Genomic DNA, 13,770 nt, shown 5'->3' on the forward strand with positions numbered 1-13,770 from the left:
CAGTTTTTCTAATTTTGATTTGTGTCATTCTTTCACATATTTTAGTATTTTTAAATGTCTTGTTTTAAATGGCTCATTTTGAAATGTAAGTTTTGTTTAATTATTCAGTCTTTCATCCTTAAGTAACGGTGTTAGCCATAGGATTTTTCAGAGAAGCCCTTTATCAGGTTGAAGAAGTTCCCTTCTGTTCAGTTTGCTGAGTTTTTTCAAAAATGAATTTTGAAGATATGTTATAATCATATAGTTTCTCTTTTCTGTTTTGTTAATGTGCTGCATTATATTGGTTGATTTGCAAATGTTATAGCATCTTTGCATTCCTTGAATAGACCTCACTTTGGTCATGCTGTATTATTATTTTTTGTTGGATACAGCTTTCTAAAATTGTGTTTATAATTTTTGCACCTAAGTTCATGACAATAATTGGTTCATAGTTTTCTTATGATGTCTTTGTCTTTTTTGGTTACATGGCAATGCTGGCCTCATAAAATGAGTTAGAAGTGTTCTCTCTTCTCCAGTTTTCTGAAGAATTTGTGTAAAATCATTATGATCTCGTCTCTAAATATTTGGTAGAATTTACCAGTGAAACCATTTAGAATTTTCTTTGTAGGAATGTTTTTAACTACAAGTTCCATTTCATTAATAAGATATAAGGCTATTCGTGTTATCCATTTCCTCTTGAGTGAACTTTGGTTGTATCTTTCAAGGAATTTAAAAATTTTATTTATGATGTCAAATTTATTGGCAAAGGCATAAAGTTTTCTTTCTTTTATGTATCTATAGTATCTGTAGTGATAGTTCCTCTTTCATTCCTGGTATTAGATGTTTGTGTTCTATTTTTTTTTCTCTGATCAGTCTGGTTAGAGGTATATCAATTTTATTAATTTTCTCAAGGAACCAGCTTTTGGTTTCATTGATTTGCTCTACTGTTTAAGTTTTCTGTTTCATTGATTGCTACTCGATCTTTATTACCTCATTTCTTCTGCTTACTTTGGGTTTTGCTCTCCTTCTTTTCTAGTTTTTTTTTTTTTAAGGTATAAATCTAGGTCATTGACTTGAGACCTTTCTTGTTTGTTTGTTTTTTTTAATTTATTTATTATTATTATACTTTAAGTTGTAGGGTACATGTGCATAACGTGCAGGTTTGTTACATATGTATACTTGTGCCATGTTGGTGTGCTGCACCCATCAACTCGTCATTTACATCAGGTATAACTCCCAATGCAATCCCTCCCCCCTCCCCCCTCCCCATGATAGGCCCCGGTGTGTGATGTTCCCCTTCCTGAGTCCAAGTGATCTCATTGTTCAGTTCCCACCTATGAGTGAGAACATGCGGTGTTTGGTTTTCTGTTCTTGCGATAGTTTGCTGAGAATGATGGTTTCCAGCTGCATCCATGTCCCTACAAAGGACACAAACTCATCCTTTTTTATGGCTGCATAGTATTCCATGGTGTATATGTGCCACATTTTCTTAATCCAGTCTGTCACTGATGGACATTTGGGTTGATTCCAAGTCTTTGCTATTGTGAATAGTGCCACAATGAACATACGTGTGCATGTGTCTTTATAGCAGCATGATTTATAATCCTTTGGGTATATACCCAGTAATGGGATGGCTGGGTCATATGGTACATCTAGTTCTAGATCCTTGAGGAATCGCCATACTGTTTTCCATAATGGTTGAACTAGTTTACAATCCCACCAACAGTGTAAAAGTGTTCCTATTTCTCCACATCCTCTCCAGCACCTGTTGTTTCCTGACTTTTTAATGATCGCCATTCTAACTGGTGTGAGATGGTATCTCATTGTGGTTTTGATTTGCATTTCTCTGATGGCCAGTGATGATGAGCATTTTTTCATGTGTCTGTTGGCTGTATGAATGTCTTCTTTTGAGAACTGTCTGTTCATATCCTTTGCCCACTTTTTGATGGGGTTGTTTGTTTTTTTCTTGTAAATTTGTTTGAGTTCTTTGTAGGTTCTGGATATTAGCCCTTTGTCAGATGAGAAGATTGCAAACATTTTCTCCCATTCTGTAGGTTGCCTGTTCACGCTGATGGTAGTTTCTTTTGCTGTGCAGAAGCTCTTTAGTTTAATGAGATCCCATTTGTCAATTTTGGCTTTTGCTGCCGTTGCTTTTGGTGTTTTAGACATGAAGTCTTTGCCCATGCCTATGTCCTGAATGGTACTACCTAGGTTTTCCTCTAGGATTTTTATGGTATTAGGTCTAACATTTAAGTCTCTAATCCATCTTGAATTAATTTTCGTATAAGGAGTAAGGAAAGGATCCAGTTTCAGCTTTCTACTTATGGCTAGCCAATTTTCCCAGCACCATTTATTAAATAGGGAATCCTTTCCCCATTTCTTGTTTTTCTCAGGTTTGTCAAAGATCAGATGGCTGTAGATGTGTGGTATTATTTCTGAGGACTCTGTTCTGTTCCATTAGTCTATATCTCTGTTTTGGTACCAGTACCATGCTGTTTTGGTTACTGTAGCCTTGTAGTATAGTTTGAAGTCAGGTAGCGTGATGCCTCCAGCTTTGTTCTTTTGACTTAGGATTGTCTTGGAGATGCAGGGTCTTTTTTGGTTCCATATGAACTTTAAAGCAGTTTTTTCCAATTCTGTGAAGAAACTCATTGGTAGCTTGATGGGGATGGCATTGAATCTATAAATAACCTTGGGCAGTATGGCCATTTTCACGATATTGATTCTTCCTATCCATGAGCATGGTATGTTCTTCCATTTGTTTGTGTCCTCTTTTATTTCACTGAGCAGTGGTTTGTAGTTCTCCTTGAAGAGGTCCTTTACATCCCTTGTAAGTTGGATTCCTAGGTATTTTATTCTCTTTGAAGCAATTGTGAATGGAAGTTCATTCCTGATTTGGCTCTCTGTTTGTCTGTTACTGGTGTATAAGAATGCTTGTGATTTTTGCACATTAATTTTGTATCCTGAGACTTTACTGAAGTTGCTTATCAGCTTAAGGAGATTTTGGGCTGAGACAATGGGGTTTTCTAAATATACAATCATGTCATCTGCAAACAGGGACAATTTGACTTCTTCTTTTCCTAACTGAATACCCTTGATTTCTTTCTCTTGCCTAATTGCTCTAGCCAGAACTTCCAACACTATGTTGAATAGGAGTGGTGAGAGAGGGCATCCCTGTCTTGTGCCAGTTTTCAAAGGGAATTTTTCCAGTTTTTGCCCATTCAGTATGATATTGGCTGTGGGTTTGTCATAAATAGCTCTTATTATTTTGAGGTACGTTCCATCAATACCGAATTTATTGAGCGTTTTTAGCATGAAGGGCTGTTGAATTTTGTCAAAAGCCTTTTCTGCATCTATTGAGATAATCATGTGGTTCTTGTCTTTGGTTCTGTTTATATGCTGGATTATGTTTATTGATTTACGAATGTTGAACCAACCTTGCATCCCAGGGATGAAGCCCACTTGATCATGGTGGATAAGCTTTTTGATGTGTTGCCGAATCCGGTTTGCCAGTATTTTATTGAGGATTTTTGCATCAATGTTCATCAGGGATATTGGTCTAAAATTCTCTTTTTTTGTTGTGTCTCTGCCAGGCTTTGGTATCAGGATGATGTTGGCCTCATAAAATGAGTTAGGGAGGATTCCCTCTTTTTCTATTGATTGGAATAGTTTCAGAAGGAATGGTACCAACTCCTCCTTGTACCTCTGGTAGAATTCAGCTGTGAATCCATCTGGTCCTGGACTTTTTTTCGTTGGTAGGCTATTAATTATTGCCTCAATTTCAGAGCCTGCTATTGGTCTATTCAGGGATTCAACTTCTTCCTGGTTTAGTCTTGGAAGAGTGTAAGTGTCCAGGAAATTATCCATTTCTTCTAGATTTTCCAGTTTATTTGCGTAGAGGTGTTTATAGTATTATCTGATGGTAGTTTGTATTTCTATGGGGTCGGCGGTGATATCCCCTTTATCATTTTTAATTGCGTCGATTTGATTCTTCTCTCTTTTCTTCTTTATTAGTCTTGCTAGTGGTCTGTCAATTTTGTTGATCTTTTCAAAAAACCAACTCCTGGATTCATTGATTTTTTGGAGGGTTTTTTGTGTCTCTATCTCCTTCAGTTCTGCTCTGATCTTAGTTATTTCTTGCCTTCTGCTAGCTTTCGAATGTGTTTGCTCTTGCTTCTCTAGTTCTTTTAATTGCGATGTTAGAGTGTCAATTTTAGATCTTTCCTGCTTTCTCTTGTGGGCATTTAGTGCTATAAATTTCCCTCTACACACTGCTTTAAATGTGTCCCAGAGATTCTGGTATGTTGTATCTTTGTTCTCATTGGTTTCAAAGAACATCTTTATTTCTGCCTTCATTTCGTTATGTACCCAGTAGTCATTCAGGAGCAGGTTGTTCAGTTTCCATGTAGTTGAGCGGTTTTGATTGAGTTTCTTAGTCCTGAGTTCTAGTTTGATTGCACTGTGGTCTGAGAGACAGTTTGTTATAATTTCTGTTCTTGTACATTTGCTGAGGAGTGCTTTACTTCCAATTACGTGGTCAATTTTGGAGTAAGTACGATGTGGTGCTGAGAAGAATGTATATTCTGTTGATTTGGGGTGGAGAGTTCTATAGATGTCTATTAGGTCTGCTTGCTGCAGAGATGAGTTCAATTCCTGGACATCCTTGTTAACTTTCTGTCTCGTTGATCTGTCTAATGTTGACAGTGGAGTGTTGAAGTCTCCCATTATTATTGTATGGGAGTCTAAGTCTCTTTGTAAGTCTCTAAGGACTTGCTTTATGAATCTGGGTGCTCCTGTATTGGGTGCATATATATTTAGGATAGTTAGCTCTTCCTGTTGAATTGATCCCTTTACCATTATGTAATGGCCTTCTTTGTCTCTTTTGATCTTTGATGGTTTAAAGTCTGTTTTATCAGAGACTAGTATTGCAACCCCCGCTTTTTTTTGTTCTCCATTTGCTTGGTAAATCTTCCTCCATCCCTTTATTTTGAGCCTATGTATGTCTCTGCGTGTGAGATGGGTCTCCTGAATACAGCAGACTGATGGGTCTTGACTCTTTATCCAGTTTGCCAGTCTGTGTCTTTTCATTGGAGCATTTAGTCCATTTACATTTAAGGTTAAGATTGTTATGTGTGAACTTGATCCTGCCATTATGATATTAACTGGTTATTTTGCTCATTAGTTGATGCAGTTTCTTCCTAGCCTCGATGGTCTTTACATTTTGGCATGTTTTTGCAATGGCTGGTACCGGTTGTTCCTTTCCATGTTTAGTGCTTCCTTCAGGGTCTCTTGTAAGGCAGGCCTAGTGGTGACAAAATCTCTAAGCATTTGCTTATCTGTAAAGGATTTTATTTCTCCTTCACTTATGAAACTGAGTTTGGCTGGATATGAAATTCTGTGTTTAAAATTCTTTTCTTTAAGAATGTTGAATATTGGCCCCCACTCTCTTCTGGCTTGTAGAGTTTCTGCTGAGAGATCTGCTGTTAGTCTGATGGGCTTCCCTTTGTGGGTAACCCGACCTTTCTCTCTGGCTGCCCTTAAGATTTTTTCCTTCATTTCAACTTTGGTGAATCTGGCAATTATGTGTCTTGGAGTTGCTCTTCTCGAGGAGTATCTTTGTGGCGTTCTCTGTATTTCCTGGATTTGAATGTTGGCCTGCCCTACTAGGTTGGGGAAGTTCTCCTGGATGATATCCTGAAGAGTGTTTTCCAACTTGGTTCCATTTCCCCCTCACTTTCAGGTACCCCAATCAGACGTAGATTTGGTCTTTTTACATAATCCCATACTTCTTGCAGGCTTTGTTCATTTCTTTTTCTTCTTTTTTCTTTTGGTTTCTCTTCTCGCTTCATTTCGTTCATTTGATCCTCAATCGCTGATACTCTTTCTTCCAGTTGATCGAGTCGGTTACTGAAGCTTGTGCATTTGTCACGTATTTCTCGTGTCATGGTTTTCATCTCTTTCATTTCGTTTAGGACCTTCTCTGCATTAATTACTCTAGCCATCAATTCTTCCACTTTTTTTTCAAGATTTTTAGTTTCTTTGCGCTGGGTACATAATTCCTCCTTTAGCTCTGAGAAATTTGATGGACTGAAGCCTTCTTCTCTCATCTCATCAAAGTCATTCTCCGTCCAGCTTTGATCTGTTGCTGGCGATGAGCTGTGCTCCTTTGCCGGGGGAGATGCACTCTTATTTTTTGAATTTCCAGCTTTTCTGCCCTGCTTTTTCCCCATCTTTGTGGTTTTATCTGCTTCTGGTCTTTGATGATGGTGATGTACTGATGGGGTTTTGGTGTAGGTGTCCTTCCTGTTTGATAGTTTTCCTTCTAACAGTCAGGACCCTCAGCTGTAGGTCTGCTGGAGATTGCTTGAGGTCCACTCCAGACCCTGTTTGCCTGGGTATCAGCAGCAGAGGCTGCAGAAGATAGAATATTTCTGAACAGCGAGTATATCTGTCTGATTCTTGCTTTGGAAGCTTCCTCTCAGGGGTGTACTCCACCCTGTGAGGTGTGGGGTGTCAGACTGCCCCTAGTGGGGGATGTCTCCCAGTTAGGCTACTCAGGGGTCAGGGACCCACTTGAGCAGGGAGTCTGTCCCTTCTCAGATCTCAACCTCCGTGTTGGGAGATCCACTGCTCTCTTCAAAGCTGTCAGACAGAGTCGTTTGCGTCTGCAGAGGTTTCTGCTACGTTTGTTATTGTTTACCATGCCCTGTCCCCAGAGGTGGAGTCTACAGAGACAGGCAGGTTTCCTTGAGCTGCTGTGAGCTCCACCCAGTTGGAGCTTCCCAGCAGCTTTGTTTACCTACTTAAGCCTCAGCAATGGCGGGCGCCCCTCCCCCAGCCTCGCTGCTGCCTTGCGGGTAGATCACAGACTGCTGTGCTAGCAATGAGGGAGGCTCCGTGGGTGTGGGACCCTCCCGGCCAGGTGTGGGATATGATCTCCTGGTGTGCCTGTTTGCTTAAAGCGCAGTATTGGGGTGGGAGTTACCCGATTCTCCAGGTGTTGTGTGTCTCAGTTCCCCTGGCTAGGAAAAGGGATTCCCTTCCCCCTTGTGCTTCCCAGGTGAGGCAATGCCTCGCCCTGCTTCAGCTCTCGCTGGTCTGGCTGCAGCAGCTGACCAGCACCGATCGTCTGGGACTCCCCAGTGAGATGAACCCAGTACCTCAGTTGAAAATGCAGAAATCACCGGTCTTCTGTGTCGCTGGCACTGGGAGTTGGAGACTGGAGCTGTTCCTATTCGGCCATCTTGCTCCGCCCTCTCCTGTTTTTTTTTTTAAACACAGGTGTTTAGTGCTATAAACTTTTCTCCAAGCACTGCTTTATCAGCATCCCACATATTTTGATAAAGTGCATTTTTAAATTTGTTTCATGTTATTGTCACACATTTTACTGAAACACGTGATATAGAAATCTCAATGACTTTTTGTTTTTATTTAAACAGTAAATTACGTTATAAAAGTATTTAAAAATTTTAAAACGTTATATATTTACCCCGTAGTTACATTTTCAGTGCCTTTTACTTGTGTACAGCCAGATTGACCTACTGTATTCCTGCTGTCTAAAAGACCTCCTTTAACATTTCTTTTAGTGCAAATCACCTGGTCATGAAGTCTTTATTTTGCCTTCATTTTTGAAAGGTATGTTTCCTGGGCGTAGAATTTCAGGTTAACAGCAATTTTCTTTAAGAATTTAAGAGATGCTGCTTGACTTGTCCTATTGTTTGCATTTTTTTCTTATGAAATCTGTTGACATCCCTGCGCTTTCGTCTGTAAATAATATGTTACTTCTCTAGCTGTTCCCAGCTAGAGATAAGATTTTGCGTTTAACACTGATTTTGAGCAGTTTGTTTATATAATGTGCCTTACTATAGCTTTCTTTATGTTTCTTGTATTTAGGATTCGTTGAAATTCTTAGATCTTTAGGTTTACAATTTTTATCAAATTTGGAAAAATTTTGGCCATTATTTCTTCAAATATTTTTCTGCCTCCCCACCTCACTTTCATTTAGGGACTCTCATTACATGCATATTGGGCTGCTTGAAATTGTTCAGTGGTTCATGGAGACTTTGTTTATTTTTGTTCTTTATTTAATTTTGCATAGTTACTATTGCTGTGTCTTCAAGAGTTCATTAGTTGTTTTTCTGCAGTATCTAACCTGTTGTTAATCACATCCAGTGTATTTCTCATTTAAGTCATTGTAGTTTTCATATCTAAAAGTTCATTTTGGATCTTTGAAGTATTTTGTGTCTCTAGTTAAATGTTCTGTCTCTGTTACCACTTCTTCACCATGTGTAATACAGTTATAGTAACTGCCTCAGTGCCTCCACCTGCGAATTCTGTCTGTGTCAGTTTCAATTAATTGTTTCTTCTCCTCATATTGGGGTTGTGTTTTCTTGAGTGTTTGCATGCTTGGCAATGTTTACTTGGATGCCAGGCTTTGTGAATTTTACCTTGTTAGCTGCTGGGTATTTTCTTATTCCTAGAGATATTCTTGAGCTTTTTTCTATGATGCAGTTAAGCCACTTGAACATAGGCTGATCTTTCCGGGCCTTGCTTTTAAGATTTGTTCGCTGGAATTAAAGTACTGGTTAGTTTATGGTTAATATTGCTGCACTCGGAAGCAAACTCTTCCATGTAGACTACCTGATGTGCCCTTTGGCTGCACCATTTTATATTCCCACCAACAATGCATAAGCATTCCAATTTTTCTACATTTTTGCCCAGACTTGTTACTTCTGGTTTTGGTTTGGTTTGGTTTGTCTTATAATGGCCATCCTAACAGGTTTGAGGTAGTATCTCATTGTGGTTTTGATTTACATTTCCCTGATGATTAGTGATGTTGAACATCATTTTAAATACCTGTTGGACATTTGTATTGATTCTTTTGGGAAATGTTTATTCAAGTTCTTTGCTCATTTTTAATAGAAATATTTGTGTGTGATTTCTTTCTGCTATAGTCATCAGAGATACTGGCCTGTAGTTTTCTTGAGTATCTTTTTCTGGATTTGGTATCAGAGTAGTGCTGGCCTCATAAAATGTGTATAGAAGTGTTCTCTTCAGTTTTTTGGAAGAGCTTGAGAAGGATTGGTATGAATTCTTATTTAAATGTTTCATAGAATTCTTCAGTGAAGCCATCTGGTTTGAGGTTTTCCTTTGTTGAGAAAATTATTTATTTATTTATTTATTTATTTATTTTAATAATCTTCTTCTTATAGGTCTGTTGAGTTTTTTTGTGTGTTTTCATAAGTTACTCTTGGTAGGTTGTATGTTTCTAGAAATTTATTTCTTATAAATTATCTAATTTGTTGGCATATAATTGTTCATAGTTGTCTCTATAATCTATTTTGCTTGGTATTTTAGTTTTTTAGGGTGAGAAAGTAAATGTAGTTCCTGTTATACAAACTTGGACAGAAGCAGAAGTTTCATTCTGATTGATTTTAGTTAGTATCCTAAAATAAAAGTTGAACGATAAAAAGTATATCATTTGAGATGTTCCCTCAGAAGGAAATTTTCTTCACAATTTACTTCTTGAGTCCTGTAGCAATTTACTTATGTGTGACTGATACGATACATTTTGCTGGCATCTGCTTATGCTAGTGACATTACTAAAACCATCCAAAAATGTTCTACAATAAATAGTTTTAACAATAAGTTTAGAAGAAAATTCATAAATATTCGGGAACACAATTATACTCCCTCTGAAAGTTAAAAAAGAAAGAAAAGCCTGACCAATATGGTGAAACCCCCCTTTACAAAAAAATACAAAAATTAGCTGGACATGGTGATGCACACCTGTAGTCCCAGCTGCTTGGCAGAGCTGAGATGAGATGATCGCTTGAGCCCAGGATGTCCAGGCTGCAGTGAGCAGAGATCATGCCACTGCACTCAAGCTTGGGTGACAGAGCAAGACTCTCTCAAAAGAAAGAAAAGAAGAAAGGAAAGGAAAGGGAAAGGGAAAGAAAAGGCAAGGCAAGACAGAGAGAAGGAAGGCAGGCAGGAAGGGAGGGAGGGAGGGAGAGACAGAGCGAGAGAGGAATTCCAAAAATAAATCTTTAGCTTACTGACTTTAAATTCTAATGATATATTATAATTTATCAATTTAAAGTTTGAGTTAGTTCACAAATATAAATATCTCCAAAACAAGTCCAAATACATATAAGAAATCTGTAAGAGGCTGGGCACGGTGGCTCACGCCTGTAATCCCAGCACTTTGGGAGGCCGAGACGGTCAGGAGATCCAGATCATCCTGGTTAACACGGTGAAACCCCGTCTCTACTAAAATACAAAAAAAAAAAAAATTAGCCAGGCGTGGTGGCGGGCGCCTGTAGTCCCAGCTACTCAGGAGGCTGAGGCAGGAGAATGGCGTGAACCCGGGAGGCGGAGCTTGCAGTGAGCCGAAATCGCGCCACTGCACTCCAGCCTGGGCCACAGAGTGAGACTCCGTCTCAAAAAAAAAAAAAAAAGAAATCCATAATAATAATATTTTAAAGAAAACATTTACGTTTGGTTCATATCTCCTTTCTTAATCATAATGCTAAAGTTTAATGCATATTCATTTGAAAAATTAATGTTACAGTAAGTTATTTAATAATTGAATACAGTATATTTTTAAAACAATGATGATATATTTACCTTAGATAAGTGTTTGTAGCTAAAACACACGAAATATCACGAATAGTCTGTGAATAGAATCAAATCAATGAAACTTTTCTAAGGAATACTGCAATATTTAAAATGTTCTGATTCATTAATGTAAACACTCCGCCAAGGAAAGAAGTATTTTTTAATGTTTAAGGGAGTCCTCAGGAACAGGATGGTCATACTATACATGCCTTCCTTTTCTCCTTCCAAGAAGTGACTTCACATGATTGAAAACTAAATGACCATCAGAAGTATCCTTGGGGTGAAAAATAAGCCACAATAGGACAAATAAAGACTGAGGAGTTTATAAAGAAAGCAGAAAGGAAGGTGAAACTTGGCTGGCTGCAGGGGATGAGAGAGACAGAGTGTGTGTGTGTGTGTGTGTGTGTGTGTGTGTGTGTATGAAACTTGGCCAGCTACAGGGATTAGTGTGCGTGTGCGTGTGTGTGTACGTGTGTATGTATGAAACTTGGATTGCTGCAAGGATGAGTGTTTGTGTGCACATTTGTGTATGTGTATATGAAACTTGGCTAGCTGCAGGGATGTTTGTGCGTGTGTGTGTGTGTATGAAACTTGGCCAGCTACAGGCGGTAAGGTGTGCGTGTCGCATTAATATGTAGTATGCACGATAATATGTATAAAACTTAAAAAGCTTACAGAGATGATGTTGTAATGCACATTTAATGTATGTATATATAAGAAACAAAAGCTATTTCTGGGATATTTATTAAGTAATATGTGTAATAATATAGAACCCGTGGCTACAGGGATGTATATAGCCATATGCGTATATATATGCGATGTATATGTATCTAGCTTTCCCAAGCTTGCACAGGATGGAGTGTGCTGTTTGTCTATATTATTATGTGAAACTCCAGCTATTTGCAGGGATATTTGTGCGTGTGTGTGTGTGTATGAAACTTATAGGGATGTATGTTGCATAATGTATCTGATAATATATATATATGCTCTGCTGCTTACCTAGAGATAAATAATACATTGTGTATGTATGCTAGAGCAAGCTGGCTGCAGGATATTTGTGTGTGTATGGGGAAACGGCTGCAGGGATCTTGTAATGCGATGCGTGTGTATAAGAGGAAACTTGGGGTGGCTGCAGGGATGTGTGTATGTGTGTGTGTATACGCACATGCCCCTGCTAGTGCACATGCATAGTTCAGGATGTGGTGTGTTTGGAGACTAGTAGTGCCATTGCATGCAGTCTGGATCTTAATTTTTTTAGCCATACAGCGGTTCGCGGATCAGCTATCGGATTTCTCTCACATTGGCTGACTCTCCGCTGAATAGTTAATTCGTGCATTGGCCTCTCTAAGTGGAGCCTTATAAGAATAACTTGACATTTTGCCTTGATGGAAAGAGCAGGTGGTAGAGAATGTTTCATTCTAAGCCAGCATGGGCCGAAAGGATGCAGGGCAGTAAACCTGCTCACATTTTACTCATTCCTCCTTGTTTCCTTTATCCTGACCTTCCACATGGTCCCCAGGGAACTGGATCAAGGGTAAAACAACAGAGATGTCAAGGGAGATACCTTTCTCACTCTTAAATTATTCACATCTATGTGTAAATAAAGGAGTGAGAAGTGTAACTAAAACTACATAGGGAAGATATGCAATTCGACTTTAAATACAGAAAACTCCTTTCAACAAGAATACAACTGGTATAGTGGTAGGGAAATCACATTATTGTTATCTGCTTAAAAGTATAAAATAAATACATACTGGCTTAAGACAAGATAGCTTGTAAATAATATAAATAAAGATGGCTCAAGACTGCTAAATAAATAAATACATCCAGTAAACTAAATAAATCATCAAACCCCACTGTCTTTAACCGTGGCTTGAATGTAAGCTCTACCCAGACCAAAGAGCCTGCCTTTAATTGTTGAAGATTATTTCTTTTATTGAGATATTATTTTCTTCTGTCATGGAAACAGTGAACATGTAGAAAAATATTTTTTAATTAGCTATACAAATTTCTTCTACGGGCCCACTCAAAATAGATCAAGACTTCACCGTGCTTTGTATTTGAAAGACATTAATATTGTTGTCACTGGACTTTTCTTTCATAGTACCTATAAAAATTTTAATTCTTTAGACATTTGTACGTTTATTTGCTTCATGTCTGCACCGCCATCCCAATAATCCGGACTATAAGTTTAGAACAGAGTAGCCACATTTATTTCTCGGAGTGTACCTACAATGTTAATGTAGTCCTTGATATACAGCTGGTGACTGGTATGTATCTTTTGAAAGAAAAAATAAGAATACCTTTTATCATGGCTTTTTATAAAAAGATCAATAATGAGATATCTAAATAAAAAACAAACTTTGAGAGAAAGAATTCATCCTAAAAATAACATGGAATTACTACAGGCAATTTGCATTATCTAGTCCTTATGTGATGCCAAAACAAATAATGGTGGTTTTAAATACCTTTTAAAGATAAAACGTAATCCACCGCATAACAGCTGGAACGTAATACCTTTGTGTATCTCAAGGTCTGAAATATGCAAGTGTTAAAATAGTTGCTTACAGATTTTACATTTAGAGTAAGTAAACATCTAAGTCGACAGTGTCATGATAGCATTCCTTAAGAGTAAAGGGGTAGAATTTCTTTTGTCACTTGTGGAGATATATATTTATCCTCTTCCATGCATTAATAAAATAATTAAAATTATAAAAATAGTTATAAAAAGTATTCCAAAAATTTAATGAAAAATGTACTATTTTACTAAAAATAGAATTGCTATATCTATTTTTTCTTTTCTTTTTTAATTTACATAATACTAAGTTTTAAAATGTGTGTTTACCGATCCCTGGGTCCTACATTGTAATTTTCTGTACCACAAAGCTCCATTATTTTCATTAGTGAAACTAGAGCTAACAAGAAAGAAAGCTAACCAAAGTTAATTACAAATACAGAAATAACATTGGCTAACTAATTCTGACGACCTGTTATTGTGATAAGGAGTAATTTACCACGTAACTAAATTATACATTTCTTAAAAGCAAGAAACCAGTTCCTTTTCCTCTTTTTCGTGCTATAGCAAACTGCCTCACGGATAACTAGTGGTCAATAGTAGTTTCTGAATGAATGGATGACTGATTGGATGGATAAGAGAAGAATGTAAAATTT

The sequence above is a fragment of the Papio anubis genome, unplaced genomic scaffold (genome assembly GCF_008728515.1).
Source record: "Papio anubis isolate 15944 unplaced genomic scaffold, Panubis1.0 scaffold272, whole genome shotgun sequence".
Classification (NCBI taxonomy): domain Eukaryota; kingdom Metazoa; phylum Chordata; class Mammalia; order Primates; family Cercopithecidae; genus Papio; species Papio anubis.